At 45.0% G+C, this 17,145-nt stretch overlaps 1 long non-coding RNA gene across 1 annotated transcript; it reads left to right on the forward strand.

Moving 5' to 3' along the window:
• The first annotated feature begins 3,910 nt into the window (after nucleotides 1–3,910).
• On the forward strand, nucleotides 3,911–13,614 carry LOC140688596 (uncharacterized). The gene is made up of 3 exons (XR_012063294.1): nucleotides 3,911–4,143; nucleotides 5,056–5,152; nucleotides 13,464–13,614. It is a non-coding gene; the product is annotated as an uncharacterized lncRNA (long non-coding RNA).
• The last annotated feature ends 3,531 nt before the right edge of the window (nucleotides 13,615–17,145 follow it).

Genomic DNA, 17,145 nt, shown 5'->3' on the forward strand with positions numbered 1-17,145 from the left:
GTCCGGCCTCTTGATAAATGACTATGCAAGAATTTAAAATATTAAAGAGTTTATCATAACAGAAAATGCTTACTTAAAAAAATTAGAGTAGCTTTATTGAGATATAATTTACATGCCGTACAATTCACCTAATGTGTACAACTCAGTGATTTTTGGAATATTCATAGAGTTGTACAACCATCACCACAATCAATTTTAGAATATTTTCATCACCCCTAAAAATGCTTTTTTTTAAGGGTAAGTAAAAAAAGGATACAAATTTACTAGTGTGTCATCACAACTATACAAAACACTGGAAGAAAATATGTCAAAATCTTAACAGTACTTCAGTAATGGGACTCTGACTTTCTTTTCTTTATTTCTACTTTTCCATGTCTCTAAAGATTTTTAGAAGCTAGGTGTGTTAATTTGCTAATGCAAGAAAATAAATTCTAATTTAAAAAAATTGTATACTGTATTACAGTTTGACTGCAAGGAACATAAAACTCTGGCAAAGCTGGCTTAAACAAATAGGGATTTATTTTTATCTCATAAAAAGGAATTTGGAGCTTAAGGCATATAATATTGTTAAAAAATAGTCAAATGTAATGTGATTCAGATTCAAATAAATCAACTGTAGAAAAAAATTACTATCAAGAAAACGTGCAACTGACTAGATGTTTGGTGATATTAAGAGATACTTGATCTTACTGAGCATCAGCAGCTATTCTGTGACCATGAGGCAAAAAGCATAAGAAAAAGGCTAAGAGATCATGAAGACATTGGCCTGCTATTTTTAAACTGCTGAAATTGGTTCTGCAATTCAGGCCACTGCACTGGCATTTAAGGCAGAACTTTAGGGCTTAACCACATCCCATCAACAGCTCTGTAACACGTGTTTCATCCAGAACAGTAAAGGAGGCTGGGAGAGTGGGCATTCGAACTTTAGACAGACAAAGGAGGAAAGGATTGGGTATAAGGAGGAAGCAGCCTACAGTGATGGCCACATGTTCAGTTGTTAATGAGATCAAGCATTATAAAAAACAAATAAACTCTCCTAGAAAGGCTTCTTCAGTACTTTGAATTTTTGCCAATTAGTTCTTATAAATCAGAATCCTGGAATCAATTTAAAGAGACTGCACAAGACTTTCAGTTAGTGCCTTCCCACTCAAGGTGTGGTCCCCAACCAGCAAAATTAGCATCTCAGGCCCTACGCCAATGTACCAGGTTGGAATCTGCATTTTAAGAGAATCCCAGGATTCCTATATGTGTTAAGGTTTGAGAAGCCCTGCTGTGGTCCATGCTCACCAGATGCTTATGTAGGAAGAATCCTAGCTCAAGCCAAAGCCAGGCTGACTCTAAGAGTCAGGCCAGAAGACCATTGTGGTAGGTCCATCAGAAATCCATGCACACTGGGGACTGGTTTCCCTCTTTGAGAAAAACTTGTCTTAAAGAGACTCAGGCGTAGAAGTTTGATCCCAGGAAATGTTTCACTATTCATCCAGTCAATTTATTTAGTACCTCCTGTATACTCTTGATCAAGTGGCAAATAAAATCAATATAAGATATAGTCCTTGCTCTTAAGGAACTGGTAGGGGAGATGGAGATGACAACAGACGTCACAGTGTTAAGTGATCTCCTTTTGATGGTAGGACGGGGGCCCTGGGAGCATAAAAGAGGGCAAATTTCTCAGACATTGGGACTGAACATGGGTAGCTTCTTAGGTCAAGTGGTATCATAGCTGAATCCAGCAGGATGAGTAGGATTCAGTCAACAGACAGAGTAGAAAATTGGGTGAGGGGACCATCTCCAGGCTGGGGGCATGGTGTTTGCACAGACTGGTATGTGAGAGAGAGCAAGTGAGTTTGGAGACAACAGGGAAAACAGAGTGGGTGGTGAGGGATGGGGCTGGAAAGAAAGGCAGGGTACATGGTGGATCTTGGTGGATCTTGGGGACCATATTAAGGAGTCTGAACTTTAATCCTGAGGCTAACACAGAAGAGGAACTCTTCTGAGAACAAACAATCCCTGCCTCCCTGACTGTCTTCCACATCTTCTCCTGAAAGCTGGGGAGAGAGGGCTTCTAAAGAGGCATCAAACCAAAGCAGCCCTTTGCTGAAACCCCTGAGGGACGCTGGGTGTGCAGGGCAGTTCTTCACGGGTTGGGCTCTGGCAGCAACAAGAGAGGTAGCCCAGCATCTGAGGGAGGGAGCACACTTTGACATTCATTTCAACAAGTGTGCTCTTGACAAGGGTGGCCAATGTAGCAATGCTATGGGAGCAGGGGCGGCAGAGGAGAAGTCGGGAGGTGCTCCCCCGTGTTGGTGAGCAGACCTGAGGCACCTTCACGGGACTCAGAGGGAGAGAAGGAGGGGGTTGCTGCAATCGCCCCGTGCACCAGCGTTGGGGTGAAGGAGCAGCTGAAACCCCTCTGTGCAGAGAACTCTGCAACTGCACTTGCCCTATTTTGTGAATATTCATGATGCGACCCAAGTGTTTCCTGACCCTTTCTTTGGGACTCGCCTCTCCCTGATAATCTGGGGAAAGTGTCAATGGGGGTGGGGGCTGCTGTCCTCCCAGGAGCCCTGTCTTCCTCTCTGGAACTGCTGCCACCAAGCTGACCTCAGCAGAGGGCTGGGACAGGGGAGCCACTTTTCCTGTTGCTGCTGCGTGTGTAACAGGCATTCCAGAAAATTTCGACATAATGAGGAAACTGAAGTGTGGGGAAACTAAAGATCTGGGCCTACTTTGGTGCCTTCCCCAACACAGAGCCATCTCCCCACCCCCACCCCACCTTCAGCTCCACACCTATCAGCAGAAGCCATGACACTGAGATTTTCTTGACCTTGGGCCAAATCAAATTCCCTGGCAGGGCGCCCTCCCCGACTAGTCTGAGTAATAGGAAGGGAATCGGTATAGAGATTTATTCTCTTGTCAAGGGCGAACTCCCAGCCATCAAGGTGTTTTATTTTTCTAGTCCTGACGACTTGTCTGCCTCCCCTACAAATCTTGGCCCTCCTTGGGTCGGGAACTGTATCTTAATCATCTCTGGACCTCTTCTCAAAGTGAAGTCTTCACGCCATCCAGAACAAGCCCACTTGCCTTTCAAGTCGTTTCCAACCCAAAGAGACATTTGAAACCACAAAACCAGTACCCTGGGTTTCACCTCCTACTTATCCCTCTGAGGAGAAATTCCTAAAATGAGCAAACTGCTGCTGAAAGATGTCCCCATCAACCTCATCACGCGCGTTTTAGCCCTTAACAGACTGTCCCTCCCGGGCGGGCGCGGGTAATGCTTCTGCCGGGAAATGTCCCTGTCTACAGCGGGTAAGACCTGCCACCCAGAAAGGGTGCTCTCCCTCTGATTGCCAAGCAGTTAAGGGGAGCGCTGGCTGGCGCGGAACAGGAGTTAGCTAATTACACGTCCCACAGGGGTGTTTGATTTCGCGGGTGTGTGTTCTGCATATGGGGCAACGGGGGCCTGTTCTGTCACGTGGGCGGCACTGAAATCTCTACCCAGCCAGCATTCAGGCTGGCAGATGGAAGAAATTCTTAAAGGCTCTATTTTTGGTTTTCAACATTCAAAGAAATACTGTGCTACCACCTCTTAAAAATAATTGGTTAAGCACCAAGTTATATTCATTGCTACAGTCATAAATAAAAAAAGTGCTAGACTACATAATTCACATCAGAGTAGCTGATAATCATTCTTGCATGCAAGGAAAAGGATTATTGATGTTTGGAAGGTTGTCGCACTCTCTCTCTCTTTTTTTTTCCCCTTTCCTTCTCTCCTCAAATCCCATCCCTACTCCCCAGCCAAGAAAAGTCTTGTTGGTCAGAGTAACGTGAAGAGGCTGATCTTTGGTAAAACTGAAAGTTTACTCTTTCCCGAATCAAGAAATGATCTCAAGACTAAAATAAGGACGTGCCTCACCAACTTAGCATTTGGCTCTGAGGAAGAATTCCCCTTACAAACTTGGATGGCAGAAAATGAAAGGGAAGCCAATTCGCTTGTGCGAAGCCACGCGCCCTTCTAGCAAGCTTGCTCAAGATGAACTGAACCTGTTCAGACGGTTCTCGAAGGCCAGCGTGAGTGCCACGCGGGCTTCCTCCCGGCCCCGGTGCACAGGGACAGCGTTCTGCCCGTTCCTGCTGGCAAAGCAGGTGAGTGAAATGCAGGCGAATCCGTGTGGGTGTGTTGCAGCTACGTGCTAACCAGCATTGCTTCCCCGGGCTCTCAGGCGTTACAGGACCACATTCGCTGCCAAAATGATGGCTCCTGCGAACGTTCTCCTGCGTGGGTGTAACCTAAACACAGCCCTGTGGATGAATCACTCACTGGAGAGCCAGAAGGGGGCTATTCTAGGTACACCGCCGACGTGAATGGGGACGCCGCTTCTGGTTTCCTGACAACCAGGGGTGCCGTGACAACTCCAGTTCCTAGACAGCCATTGTTAGAAATCCTCTTTGGAGCTGAGGGGTTAGTTAAAAATACGTGGAGGGGACAGGGTGAGTTTGCCTGTTGGTTACTGTTGCTGCCACTCGTGTTGTGTGTGGAGAAAAATAGGTTATTAATGTCCACGACTGTTCTGATGAGAGGGCAGCTCTCTCGCTTTTTACAAGACAAACAAGCAGGGCAAGTTCACCACCTGCCTGAGCAAGTAAGGATGGCTCTGCGGCCATGAAGAGCACGTCTTTCTTACTGACGCTGCTGGAGAGTTGAAACCCAATCTAAGCAGGGCACTATGGGGCGACGTGCCTGAGCAGGAACTCAGGGGACCCCGGTTCCAATCCCACCTCTGCCCCCTGCTACCTGTGGGAATGTAAGGCTTTCCCGGGACCTCAGTTTCCTCCTCTGTAAAATGAGCACCAGCATTCTGAGTTAGGAACTCAGAATTGATGAACCTTAGAGACAGTGTGCTTGGTGAAATAATCCAATCACAAAAGGGCAAATACTGTATGATCTCCCTTAGATGCATTGCCTAGAATAATTGAATTCATGGAGATAGAAAGCAGAAGGGCGTGGCCAGGGTCTGGAGGGAGGGGGTGCCGAGAGTTGTTCTTTAATGGCTACAGAGTTTCAGTTTGGGAGCAAGAAAGAATTTCCGGAGCTGGATGGTGGTGACGGCCGCACAGCAATGTGGGTGTGCTCCAAGATCGCTGAACCGCACAGGTAAAAATGACTAAACTGGTAACATTTATGTTATGTCCATTTTACCACAATTTTAAAAAATGAAAAAGAAACGCAGCAATTATCCACAGCATTTGTTCAGACTATCAGGGATCTCAAACTCAAATACCCACCAGTTGAGGCAAATTGTGCAAATAAGTGAGCCCCGCGACTTGCAGTACGCACATTACACCAGAGGGGGCAGTGCCTCCCCAGCCCAGCCAACACTTGCCATGCAGGAATGGGGGCAGAGTTTTTTTAAAAAAGTGCAAATTCTAGCTATTCAGGTGAAATCTCTGAATTCTTCAAGTTGGCAACTAATTCAAAAAAGTTAAAAAACCCACGAAACTGTGGGCCAAACAAAACTCATCTACAGTTTAGATTCTGCCTACAGGACCCCAGTTATCTTCCTCTGTGTAGACAGTCCATCTGTATCATGTGGTTTCCTTTCTTCGTCTTCGCCAGCATCTCACCCCACACTCCCCCTCAATAACAGGTTGTGGCCAAGACAAGCTGTACCTGGATAAGTGCCTCCACTTTCCACATTGTGTGCCCATGGGAACTCAACCAGAACATGCCAGAACAGGCAGGGCATATGCTACCTGTAACAGGCGGGTATGCTGGCATCAACGTCCTTGTGGTTCTGACAGCCCATCAGAGGTATGGGGGTACTTATGTGCATGGTCTAGCCCCAAACTCCACTAATTCTTGTGGGGTTTTTTTTTGTTCTTTTTAGTTTCCTTAGTGGAGACCTAGTGAAATAGTCCCTAACTCTCCCCTCATATTTGATGCCTTCCATCTCTTGATTTCTGTTTTGAAACAAACCAACTTCCTCGCTATACCTGGTGTCCATCCTCATTGCCATCTTCAGAAGTAAGACGATACCATGCATCTTTCTTGATTTGGGGCAAGTGTGGAAAATACATCCCAGGACGTGAGGTCCCAGGGTAAAGGGATTTTACACTATCAGAATAGTAACAGCCACGTAGATGCTAGAGCTCACCTGTACTGGTATTGCAAGCCCAATACTGCAACTTGGCAAAAGAACGTAGGCAGCTGTCTGCATTTGCTAGCAGCTTTATTTAAAGGTGGGGTGTTGCTTGCAAAAGTAGGCCACTTGGAGAGGTGTAGGGATAACACATCGCTAATCACCTGCCAGGCTGCTGCTTGCTTATACCAAATCTGGTAGCAAAAAGGAGAAATGTAGGCATTTCCTTAGGCTAGGCTTTCTACAATTAATTCTCAGTGACAGCACAGATGTCTCCCACTTGTGAGAAGCCATCAAAAGGTTCCGTTTGATGTGATGTGCTCTCTCAACGTGGGGAGGTGGAAATATTGCTTAGATGAACAGATCTGCATTCTCAGCAAACCCTGCTCGTGATGGGAAGTTTGTGGCTCTGTATTCAACGAGTCTTTCTGCCTGTCTACTCCTGTGGGCCGGTGTGGCCTTATCCTCAGTGATTCCTCATTCAATTGGCAATTTTTTCCAGATAACTTCACTTTGCCTCTTGGAGAGCAGTGGCAATTTCCCTTCTAATAGTGTATCATTCTATTGACATTTACTTTTGGGACGGTATTTAGGTTTACTTATTTATTTTCAGAGGAGGTATGGGGATTGAATCCGGGACCTTGTGTATGCTAAGCATGTGCTCGACCACTTGAGCTATACCCTCCCACCCCACTGACATTTATGAAGGGACTGCTATGTACTAATTCCTGTGCTAGGAGCTGGGACATAATGACTAGCTAGTGAAGGAAGCAGAGATGTAAACAGAGGACTGTCACTTGTCCTGGGTGTGTGAGTGGATGCTGTTTTGGTTCTCTGCCCAGATCCCCTTCCCTGGCCCTGTGTACCCACCCCTGCTGTGTGGGTTGGCTGCCAAAGGCTCATGGGTACCCCTCTCCTGCTGAAAGCTACCCTCAACTGATGGGGGCCACTTCTCCTGATCACTTACACCCATCCGGGCAGCCCACAGCCAAGGACTGACTGATCTGGGAAAACAAAAGTCCAGCCCGTTGCCATCAAGATGAGAAGTGGACACTTCTGTGATGTTATTTTTGTTCCAGAGGGCTCTACCTCCCCTCCATCCACTTTGAATGAGGCCGGGGCTAGATCGTACGTGGGACCATAGTTCCATGTGGTTCTGTCCCCTTATACTGATATAGACCCTTACAGGTCTCTCTGAAGAACACTTCTGCAAAAAGCCACAGATCTCAGGCTCTGCTTCTAGGGAACCTGCCCTATGACAGCGTTATGAAGGTGATATTTTGATAGAAATCTTCCTGAAATGTTATATCTTTCTTTACCTTTTTAAGGAAAGAAACTTAAATATGAGTTTTCAAGAATAATATTTGCAAATACATGTCTGATATGAAGTTAATATCCGAAATGTATAAAGAACTAATAGAAAATAGTGAAAAAGCAAAACCAATCTGATTAAAATGTGGGCAGAGATCTGAATAGACATATTTTCAGAAAAGACATTCAGATAGCCAACAGACACATGATAAGATGCCCATCATTAGTCATCAGGGAAATGCAAATCAAAACCACAATGAAATATCACCTCACACCTTTTAAAATGGCTGTTATCAAAAGGATAACAAATAAGTTCATTTGCATCTTATTTTTTATATTCCACATATAAGTGATATTATACGGTATATTTCTTTCTCTTTCTGGCTTACTTCACTTAGTATGATAATCTCTAGGTCCATCCATGTTGTTGCAAATGGCTTTATTTCATTCTTTTTTATGGCTGAGTGGTATATATATATATATATATATATATGCCACATCTTCTTTATCCATTCATCTCTCTACGGACATTTAGGTTGCTTCCATGTCTTGGCTATTGCAAATAGTGCTTCTGTGAACACTGGGGTCATCTATCTTTTCAAATAAGAGTTTTCTCTGGATATATGCCCAGGAGTGGGATTGCTGGATCCCATGGTAACTCTAAGTTGTTTTTTTTTTTAAGGAAGGTGCATACAGTTTTCCACACTGGCTACACCAATATACATTCCCACTAACAGTAGGAGGGTTCCTTTTAACACCCTCTCTAACATTTACTATTTGCAGTTCTTAAAACCACTCATCACAAGAAAAAAAATTTTTTGTAACTATAGATGGGGACAGATGTTAACTAGACTTATTGTGGTGGTCATTTCAGAACATATACAATTATTGAATCATTATGTTGTACACCCGAAATTAATATGTTATATGTAAATTACACCTCAATAAAATATATATAATTATAATTTTGCATATTTTGGAATAATTTCCCCTTTCGTTTCCTCCTCAGTAAAATGAGGACCTTGAATGAGATGCTCTCCCTGCCTAAACTTGTGTGTCTTTGACTTTGTAGCCATGAACATCACTTTGAGGAAAGAGACAGACCTGGGTTCCAATTCTAACCCTGCATCTAACAGCTGAGCGTTCTTGCAAACCACTGAGCCTTGCTGAGCTGCAGTTCCTCCATCAGCTAAGTGGGGAGGTGATGTCTATCTCAGCATTGTTGTAAGGACTAATGAAATAATCTATACAGAAACACACGGTGCAGCACCTAGCAATAAATCATAGCTGTTACTACTACTAATACTTTACTAACCATATTAAAGTAGGGACACCTATTCAGGCCTAGAAGACAGCTTAATACCTGGTCCCAGACTGCTGTGTTCTCCGAGTTGTAGGATTTTTTTCCTCCCTCTGCCTTCTGGCTGTCAACTACCTTGAAAAATTCTTTCGTGCATTTGAATATTCTGACTCCAATTTTCTGTAGGTTGGAGAAACCCTCTAACCAGACTTATTAGAACCGACAGGGTTGATTATTATTGTTATTAAGTTTCTTGGCCTGGATAACTCATCTCATGGTAAGTCGTAGATGGGCAGCTTTCAGCCAGATTGTGGACTCAGAGCTCAAGGATGGCGTCTTAATCATCGATCAATCGATGCACTAACACCTAGTCTGGTGCTCGCAGATAGCAAGGATTTAATAAACGCTAGTTGGAATATAAGGCTTAAAAATAAAATGTAAGAAAAGAGGCTCAGAGTGAGGGCCTCAACCTCTGCTACAAAATCAAGCCCATAAGCCTTTGTTCTGGGTGGTGGAGGCTTCTGGGTAAAAGATTTTGAGATTAACATAGGTTTTAATGCATATGCGGATACTGAAGGGGGAAAGGAGAGGGTGAATCTTATCTTCCAATTAATGTTAATAAGAGGACTAAAATTCTAAACAGTAAAATTCTGCTCCCCCCCCCACCAACAAATCCCCACAATGGGCAGAGTGTCTTAATATTATGGGCTTTGCAAACAATGGAGAAACCCAAGGGAAAAGCACATGGTGTTTGTCTCTTACAGCTCCTCATCACCGTCCTGCCATTCTCCTTCGATGTCCTCCATGTCTGTTTCCCTAAATGACACAGATCCTCCTAGCCTGTTTTGAGGCAGAGTTGTCTCTTGCTCTTGGAGAGTCGGACAGGAGCCAGAGGGGAGAGAGCTAACGTGCTTAATCAGCTGTCTTCACTGCTCAGGCCACCAGGCAGGGGTGGGAGGGAGACGGCCCCTCTGAGATCAAATTCTACAAAGTGCTGCAGTGGTACATTTTGTTCACACAACAATTAAACTGGTTAAACACTGCCTGATCCTGGGATTGCTGGCTGGGAGCCCGGATTTGGTCTTCTTATCTGTCTAACAGGAGCCTATGGTGCAGGAGTCCTTATAGGCTGCCTCTAGGCCTAGCCAGGGAGTTCATTCCTTCCTTATTTTAAAGGCCCAGCAGCTTCTGGGCAAACCCCATCTAGCCGAAGTTCAGTGGAGATCGGGGTATCTCCTCTCAGAATCATTACCACACAGATTCCCCTAATCCAGTGGTCCTCAACCTGCCTGACCGTAAGAATCACCTGGGGACCTTTTAAGTGCTCTCTGAGGCCCAGGCTGTGCCCTGGACCAGTTACCTCAGAATCTCTGGGGGGAGACACAGGCGTCAGTGCAGCCAAGGTTGGAGATGAATTGCCTTGGGTGAAGACCGCTGTAGCAAAGGTTAAAAGATTTCAAATGATTGAGCTCAGAGAAGAGGAAAGAGGGGGACCTTAAGATTCCTCTTCACAGGAGAACCAGGCCAAGAATTAGGAAGGCCCTGGCGATTAGTGGAAGGAGAACCATCTACATGGTGTCGGACTCTTGGTATCAGACTCTGGTGCTGCCACCTCCTGCCTCTGTGATCTTGGGAAACTAACTCTGGGCTTCCATTTTCTCATCTATAAAATGGGTTTTGTGCAGTAGATAAAACATGGAAAGCATCTTGTGCATAACAGGTGTTATTAACACAGACAGTGCCTCCTTACCCAGACTGAGACCTCTTTTCGTAGGTGTCTTATCTACACTCGTAAGCCTTTCCCCATTTAAGTTGGAAAGGAGCATGAGAAGAAATTTATTTATTTATTTTTATTTTTAAGAGGCACTGGGGATTGAACCCAGGACCTCATGCACGCTAAGCATGCACTCTACCACTGAGCTATGACCGTCCCCCGTGAGAAATTTAAACTCTTCAAGTTGCTACTCTAGATAATTTCTTTTTTGCTATATACTTCTTTGCAATATTTTCCATTTCAACTAGTTAACAAAGTCTTTTCACATGTTCGTAGGCAATTCTGCTTTCATGGCAGAACAAGTAATTCATTTTCACAGTTCATGTTTAAATGATGGAAAAATAAACATATCTGAAAGCTACAGAAATTGTGGCAGATCTTTTCCTTGCTGTTCTGGTCCTGGTTATACCCTCTTTTAGTCAATCACATACCCACCAAAGATATCTTCATAGAATTCCACTTAAAGGATGTGAAGTTAATATAAATACCCCTTGCTAAGTTTGCTGTGAAGCCTTTAACCAAAATTAGTTTAACTCTGGGTGTCTTCTGGGTCAAATTTTTAATTCGGACAATTGTGTTTCAACAGTTGAGAGATACGTTTCCTAATTTTGAGATGCCATATGGAATTGCACAGTTGTAACTTCCTCAGATGTATACACAGTCCTGTGAAATTTTCCGAGGATACTTTTGTATAAATTAAAATGCTAGAATTAAGTATGGTTTGTGGTCACGCACAAAAGTTGGTACTCATCTAAACTCAGTGGCAAAAGTAACATTAATTAACAGCTTATTATGTGTCTGGAACGGCACTATTTTACAGGCATTATTTCATTTAATTCACTCAGCAACCCTGTGAAATAAAGCTTTCATCATCATCATCATCATCATCATCATCATAATATATTATAATACATTGAGACCCAGAAAGTTGATTTTTTCAAGATCAGGTGGAGAACTGGGATACAAACCCATGTTCATCTGATGCCAAAACCTTTGCTCTTAAAAAAAAAAATTTTATTGAGATATCATTAACATACCATACAATCCAATCACTTATAGTGTACAATTCAATGATTTTTGCCAGAGTTGTGTAATCCTCACCACAATCAATTTTAGAACATTCTCATCAACCCCAAAGGAAACCCTATCTATCAAGTAATAAATGGATAAAAAAAGTGTGTCATATTCGTACAAGAGAATGTTATTAGGCTAAAAAAAAAAGAAATGAAGCACTGATATAAAAGAGTTGTTTCTTTTGTTGCTTCTGCTTTTGGTGTCATATCTAAGAAACCATCGCCTGACTATAGTTAACATTGCAGCACATACTTCATAGATGCTAACAGAGTAGCTTTTGAATGCCATCACCACACACAAACACACAAAGAAAAATAATTTGTGTGAGGTGATGGAGGTCTTAACTAACCTTACGGTAGTATTCACTTTGCAATTTATACGTGTATCAAATCACTTGTACACCTTTAACTGACATGTTATATTATCACATATCCCATCAAAGCTGAAAAAAAAAAGAAACCACAGCCACGAAGATTTATGCCTGTTTTCTTCTAAGAGTTTTATAGACTTAGTTCTTATATTGAAGTCTATGAAGCTTTTGCTCTTAGCCAGCGTGCTTTCTTGTTTTGTGTGTGAGTAGAATACCTCCCCACCCCATAGAAGTAGGGGGGGGGGATCATGAGACACCTGGGTAACTGGAATTTAAAGTTACTGGATTTTAATGAACTGCGTTTGTCCCATGTCAACTAGCCTTACAATTAAGAATTAAATCACTTGGTCATGTCCTGAGTATATTTTAAAATCTTGGTTTACAAAAGCCTTGTACAGTCCCATTTCCATGACCCTAAGTCTTCATCCCTCACTGGTAGTCTATGTTGATAATCTTCTAAGTCGCCCAAGTTCCTCACCCATGAAACTCATTGCCCTTTATTGAAATCAGTTGCATGTTAACGTATTAGGCTGTAAGACATCCACCGTGCCTTTCCTTTTCACCTCTGTGCTCTCAGTGCCTGGTGTAGTGCCTGGCGCCTGGTAGGCACCCCACACACCACTGTGGAAAGAAAGAGTGCGTAGGCTCCTCATCTCTAAACCCTTCACCAGGATCAAACTGGTTTTACAGTCTGCTGCCAGGTGAATATCTCAAACACTGCGATGATCAGTTTACTTCCTCGCACAAAAACCTTCGAGGACTCTCCACTGCATTCTTTCTTTCTTTTTAATGGCAGTACTGGGGAATGAACCCAGGACCTTGTGCACAGACCTTGTGCATGCTGAGCATGAGCTATCCCTACCTGGCTCCATTGCCTTCTGAGAAGCCTAGCTCCTTAGCCCAGTATTCAAAAGCAAGTTCTGTCTCTAGCTCTCCCATCCTTCCCCTCACCGGACCTTTCATTTCCATGACATCTTTGGAACTAGTGAGTCAGACCTACAGTGAAATCCTGTCACGGCCACTTGTTAACTGCTTGATTAGAGGCACAAGTTGCTTAAACCTTATAAGCCTTAGTTTTCTCACCTGTGAAATGGGCGTGCTGCTACTCTGCAGAAGTAGTGGCAGGGGCTTACAAAGAACACTTTTAAGCACCTGGGTTATTGCAGGGCCTGATGTACGAGAGTGGTCATTTGCTCCTGTCGCAGGTTTACCAGGTTAAGTAAATAGAAATCTAGGTTACATCAGAATTTCACATAAATGACAACTGGTTTTTAACATAATATAATTTAATATAATTTTAATGTAATACTTTAAATATAAATATTCAGATTTAACTGGGCAGTCTGGATTTTATCTGGCAACCTCTGATGTGTGGTTTATCAACCACACCCCAGTCTGCAAGCATGGATCTCTTTTGTCTCTGCTTGAATGCCCTGAACTCCACCAAAACCTGCCACCCTTTTGCAGGACTGGTTCAAAGACCTTCTCTCTCACCAGGTTTTCTCTGGCACCCTTGGACAGTTCCGATTTCTTCTTCCTTTCCACTCCCATGTGCAAAGGGCAGACTGATCATGTGTCATTTACATGCTTCCTTCTACTCTGGACGTGTATGCCCGGTGCCTTTCCCCCTCGGAGCCTGGAAGCTTCCTGAGCCCACAAGCCACGCCTGGTAGGCCACCTCGTGCTTTGCACTCAAGAGGTGCCCGATTGCTATTTGTTAAATGAAAAACACGAGACTCAATTGTCCTAAATCTGAGCTACTTTCTGTTTTCATTTTCAGGGTGGATTTCCCGTTCTAAATCCTGGAATCCGGGCACCACTGACATATGGGGCTTTTAAGAGATTTAACTGAAATCTTCCAATTTAGGATAAAGGGGAGAAATATTCAATCTTTTCTTTCTTTGAACAAGGAAATGAATTGAAAAAGAAAATAAAAGACTCAGCATTGGCAAAACACTGGTTACACAATAAAATAATTACAGCATTGAATGAAAACATCTCCATGTGAACGAAGTTCTCTTCTTGTGTGCACAGGCAGACAGATGTATTCCAGCATCTGTCTGACTAGGTTTGTACTGAAAAGAGAAAAATGAAATCTCCCGGGCACTGTTTGCCAAGGGATTTGCTCCCCTCCTTTGTCTGTTCTGACTAATCCCAGGGTGGCTGAGAGCTGCCCATTTTGTCTCTGGGTTCAGGCAGGAGGGAAAATTCTTTTCCAAAATAGCCCAGGAGATGGCGGGGCTCCGAGCCGGGATTTGGGGAAGGACAAAGGGATCGTGAGGGCATTTTGTGCAGGGGGTCTGTCTGGATCGGGGGCCTGTTGTTTGGGAGGCGTCCGCCGTTTTCACATCTTACGGTAATCCTGTATCGACCGCCGCCTGGCGCTCCTTCCTGCCCACTTAGACTGTCCCTCCCCGCAGTGCCCTCTGATGTCAGGCCCCCTGTTTTACTGCTCTAATTCAACGGCTTCTAATTGGATGCTCTGCCTGGCTAATGGCTTCTTCCCAACAGCCGAGCTGACATTTACTTACTTGATTTCCACCCCTCCCTGTGCTCTCTGGCCTCTTTTGTGAGCAAGAGCTTAAATTAGGCAGGATTTCAGGCCCAGCACCTTTTTATATTCCAGCTTGGGCCTCTTTTGGAGGGGGACTGGGGTGGCTAAGTAGAGAAGAGCCTTGGAAATAGACCCTGGGCCGATCAATCCTGACACCTGCAGATAAACCCAGCTTTGTGACCTACCTGTATCCTGGAACCCCGGCGGACTCTGGGCTGCCTTCCTTTGTTTGCTCTTTAACCTGGACCCCAGCCTGCTAATTTCAGCTGGAACATGCTTTCTTTGTCTCATCACTTACCATCAGACCACTGCCAAAAGAGCCGCTGCTCGTTTTCATCATTGGAAAGGTTCCCGGCTGAACTTTAGACCCTCTCATCACTAGGATTTCACACTTAGAACTGTAATTTAGGGCTACTGCCTTCTGAATGGCTATCTTCATTGTCACAACCCCAACTCACACCCTTCTCTTCCCTGTCCCTAGATGTGAGCATCTTTGGAGAGATGAGGGAAGGAATCCTGAAAGGATTCCACATCTGAAACATCCTCACCCTATCATCTTTGCATCTGTCTCTCACTCAGTCTTATATCCCCAAACAAAACAGAACAGGAAGACCAGCCAGTGACCCCAAACACTTGCCTAGAATGCATACTCACAGATTGAGATTAAAAATATTCTCAGATTATGGATTATGGGATTTATTTATTTGTAAGCATCACTCCATGGACAAACACAAACAAGGAAGCTCCCCTTTGATCTGGGGCCATTTGGCAGCCTGCTTCCATCTCCAGCGTCACCCAGGCAGCTATCATTTAGGCAGACTGTTCACTTGCGGTCTAAAATCTGTCTCTAGGGATCAGTTTCACTTGACTCTTAATTATTTTCCACTTTCCACCCCCTCCAGTCCCTTTGCACACGTGCACACGCACATGCGCACACACACACAAGACTGCTCTTTAACTGGACCGTAGCACTCTCTGTAAGGCGTCTCTAATGTGGTACACAGTCCATTCCTGGGCTGCTCTGAGGGACGGCTGTCTCCCTGGGCCAATGCTTCATTAGGTGTGACAGCCGGCAGCCAATGGTCACCGTGCCACCCTGCTCAAGGGCCAAAGTGCAGCTGGGTGGGGTGGGGGCGTCTGGGAGACCAAGGGCAGAGGCAGCGGTGGTGAGACGGGCCCTGGAACTGATGTATAAAGTAAACTGGAGTGCTGTTCAGTTTCTTGTGTCAGGTTATGAAATGAGGAGCTGGGTTAATAAAGGAAACTCAGTTACCCAGGTGTTGCCTCTGCAACCGAGAGACTGATGTTCTAGCCTCAGGAAACATCCAGAATGTCTGGGTCTCAGAGGTGGCCTGTTACCTACACGGTCATTGTGGCCTGTGTACCAGCACCTTCCCCTGTGCAATCCTCCTCCTCTACTGCCAGTGTTCACTCTCTTTCCTGTCTTCGTGGGGAGAGGGTCAGGGAGTAAGAAGGGAAGAAACATCTCTCATGTTTCAGACACTCACGACTGATATACCTGGTTATAGAAACTCATATAAAAATCAGGGTGTCATTTACATACAGCAAAATCCACAATTTGATGGGTTTTGACAAATGTATACACCCTTATAACCATGACGCCATCAAATATAATCTCATGATCCCCCCCCCCATTTAATCCCCATGAGACAGATTAGTGTTGTTGGCTCACTTTTACAGCTGGGGAAACACGGAGGACCAGGAAGACTGATGACCATAGCACTGATAATGGTAAGCACCACGGGCTGGGCCCCGTCCGAAGCCTTTTGCACATCCTGCATCATTTAATGTCCCCACGGTCTCATTAGCCCCATATTAGAGGAAGAAACTTGCCCAGCGTCTCTCAGCTGAATAGCTGGAGTGGGATTCTGGTGCTCAGTTTACGTTCTCACCCCAACAGCACCTTCTCCTCAGGAAGTTAAAAAATGTTCCCCTCGTTAGATTTTCATCTACTCCAGAGAGACAGTCCCCGCAAAACAGAACTTAAAGTCACAGAACGGAGAAGCCACATGTCCCAAATCTCTGCCAGTCCCCCCCACTGGCTTTCTTTAAGCTCCAGACAGTCTGCTCTAACCCCATGGACGGAAGAGGCGGGGCTTAAAACGCAGCCTTGTTTGGTTACCCCTTGAAACGCTGTGCTTTTCATCTCAGAAACTTCTGGGGGCCCTCTCCCCAAGCAAAGTGATCCAGATCGCCCTGAAAGGTTCGGCACGACCTGGAGGGACGTGCCGAGCTCTGCCAGGAGCTGCTCTCCCTCTCTGAACACTGACGCGCCCTCCGTGCGTGGACGGGCAAAGTTGTGCGGTGGCTACCTGGGACTCTGAGCTGAAAAGGTCAACCCACCCCTCTGCCTTTTACCCACAGCCCCACCACCCCCGAGTGGGGAAACCAGCAATCATTGGATTAGGGCTGATGTGGACGTTTGCTCTTTGTATAAAGCCCTGGCAGTGAGGCCAAGGACGGCCCCTTTCTCTCTCCCATCTGGCAGAGGAGTCCGGGCCTTAAACCTTTTTGTTGGTTGGTTTCCATGGCAGTCATTGTCTGAGTGTGTGAGCGCGTCCGCCCCCTCACCCTCTCTCCTTCCAGAGCGGGCCCTCGCGGCTG

Source organism: Vicugna pacos, chromosome 23 (assembly GCF_048564905.1).
Source record: "Vicugna pacos chromosome 23, VicPac4, whole genome shotgun sequence".
In the NCBI taxonomy this organism is placed as follows: domain Eukaryota; kingdom Metazoa; phylum Chordata; class Mammalia; order Artiodactyla; family Camelidae; genus Vicugna; species Vicugna pacos.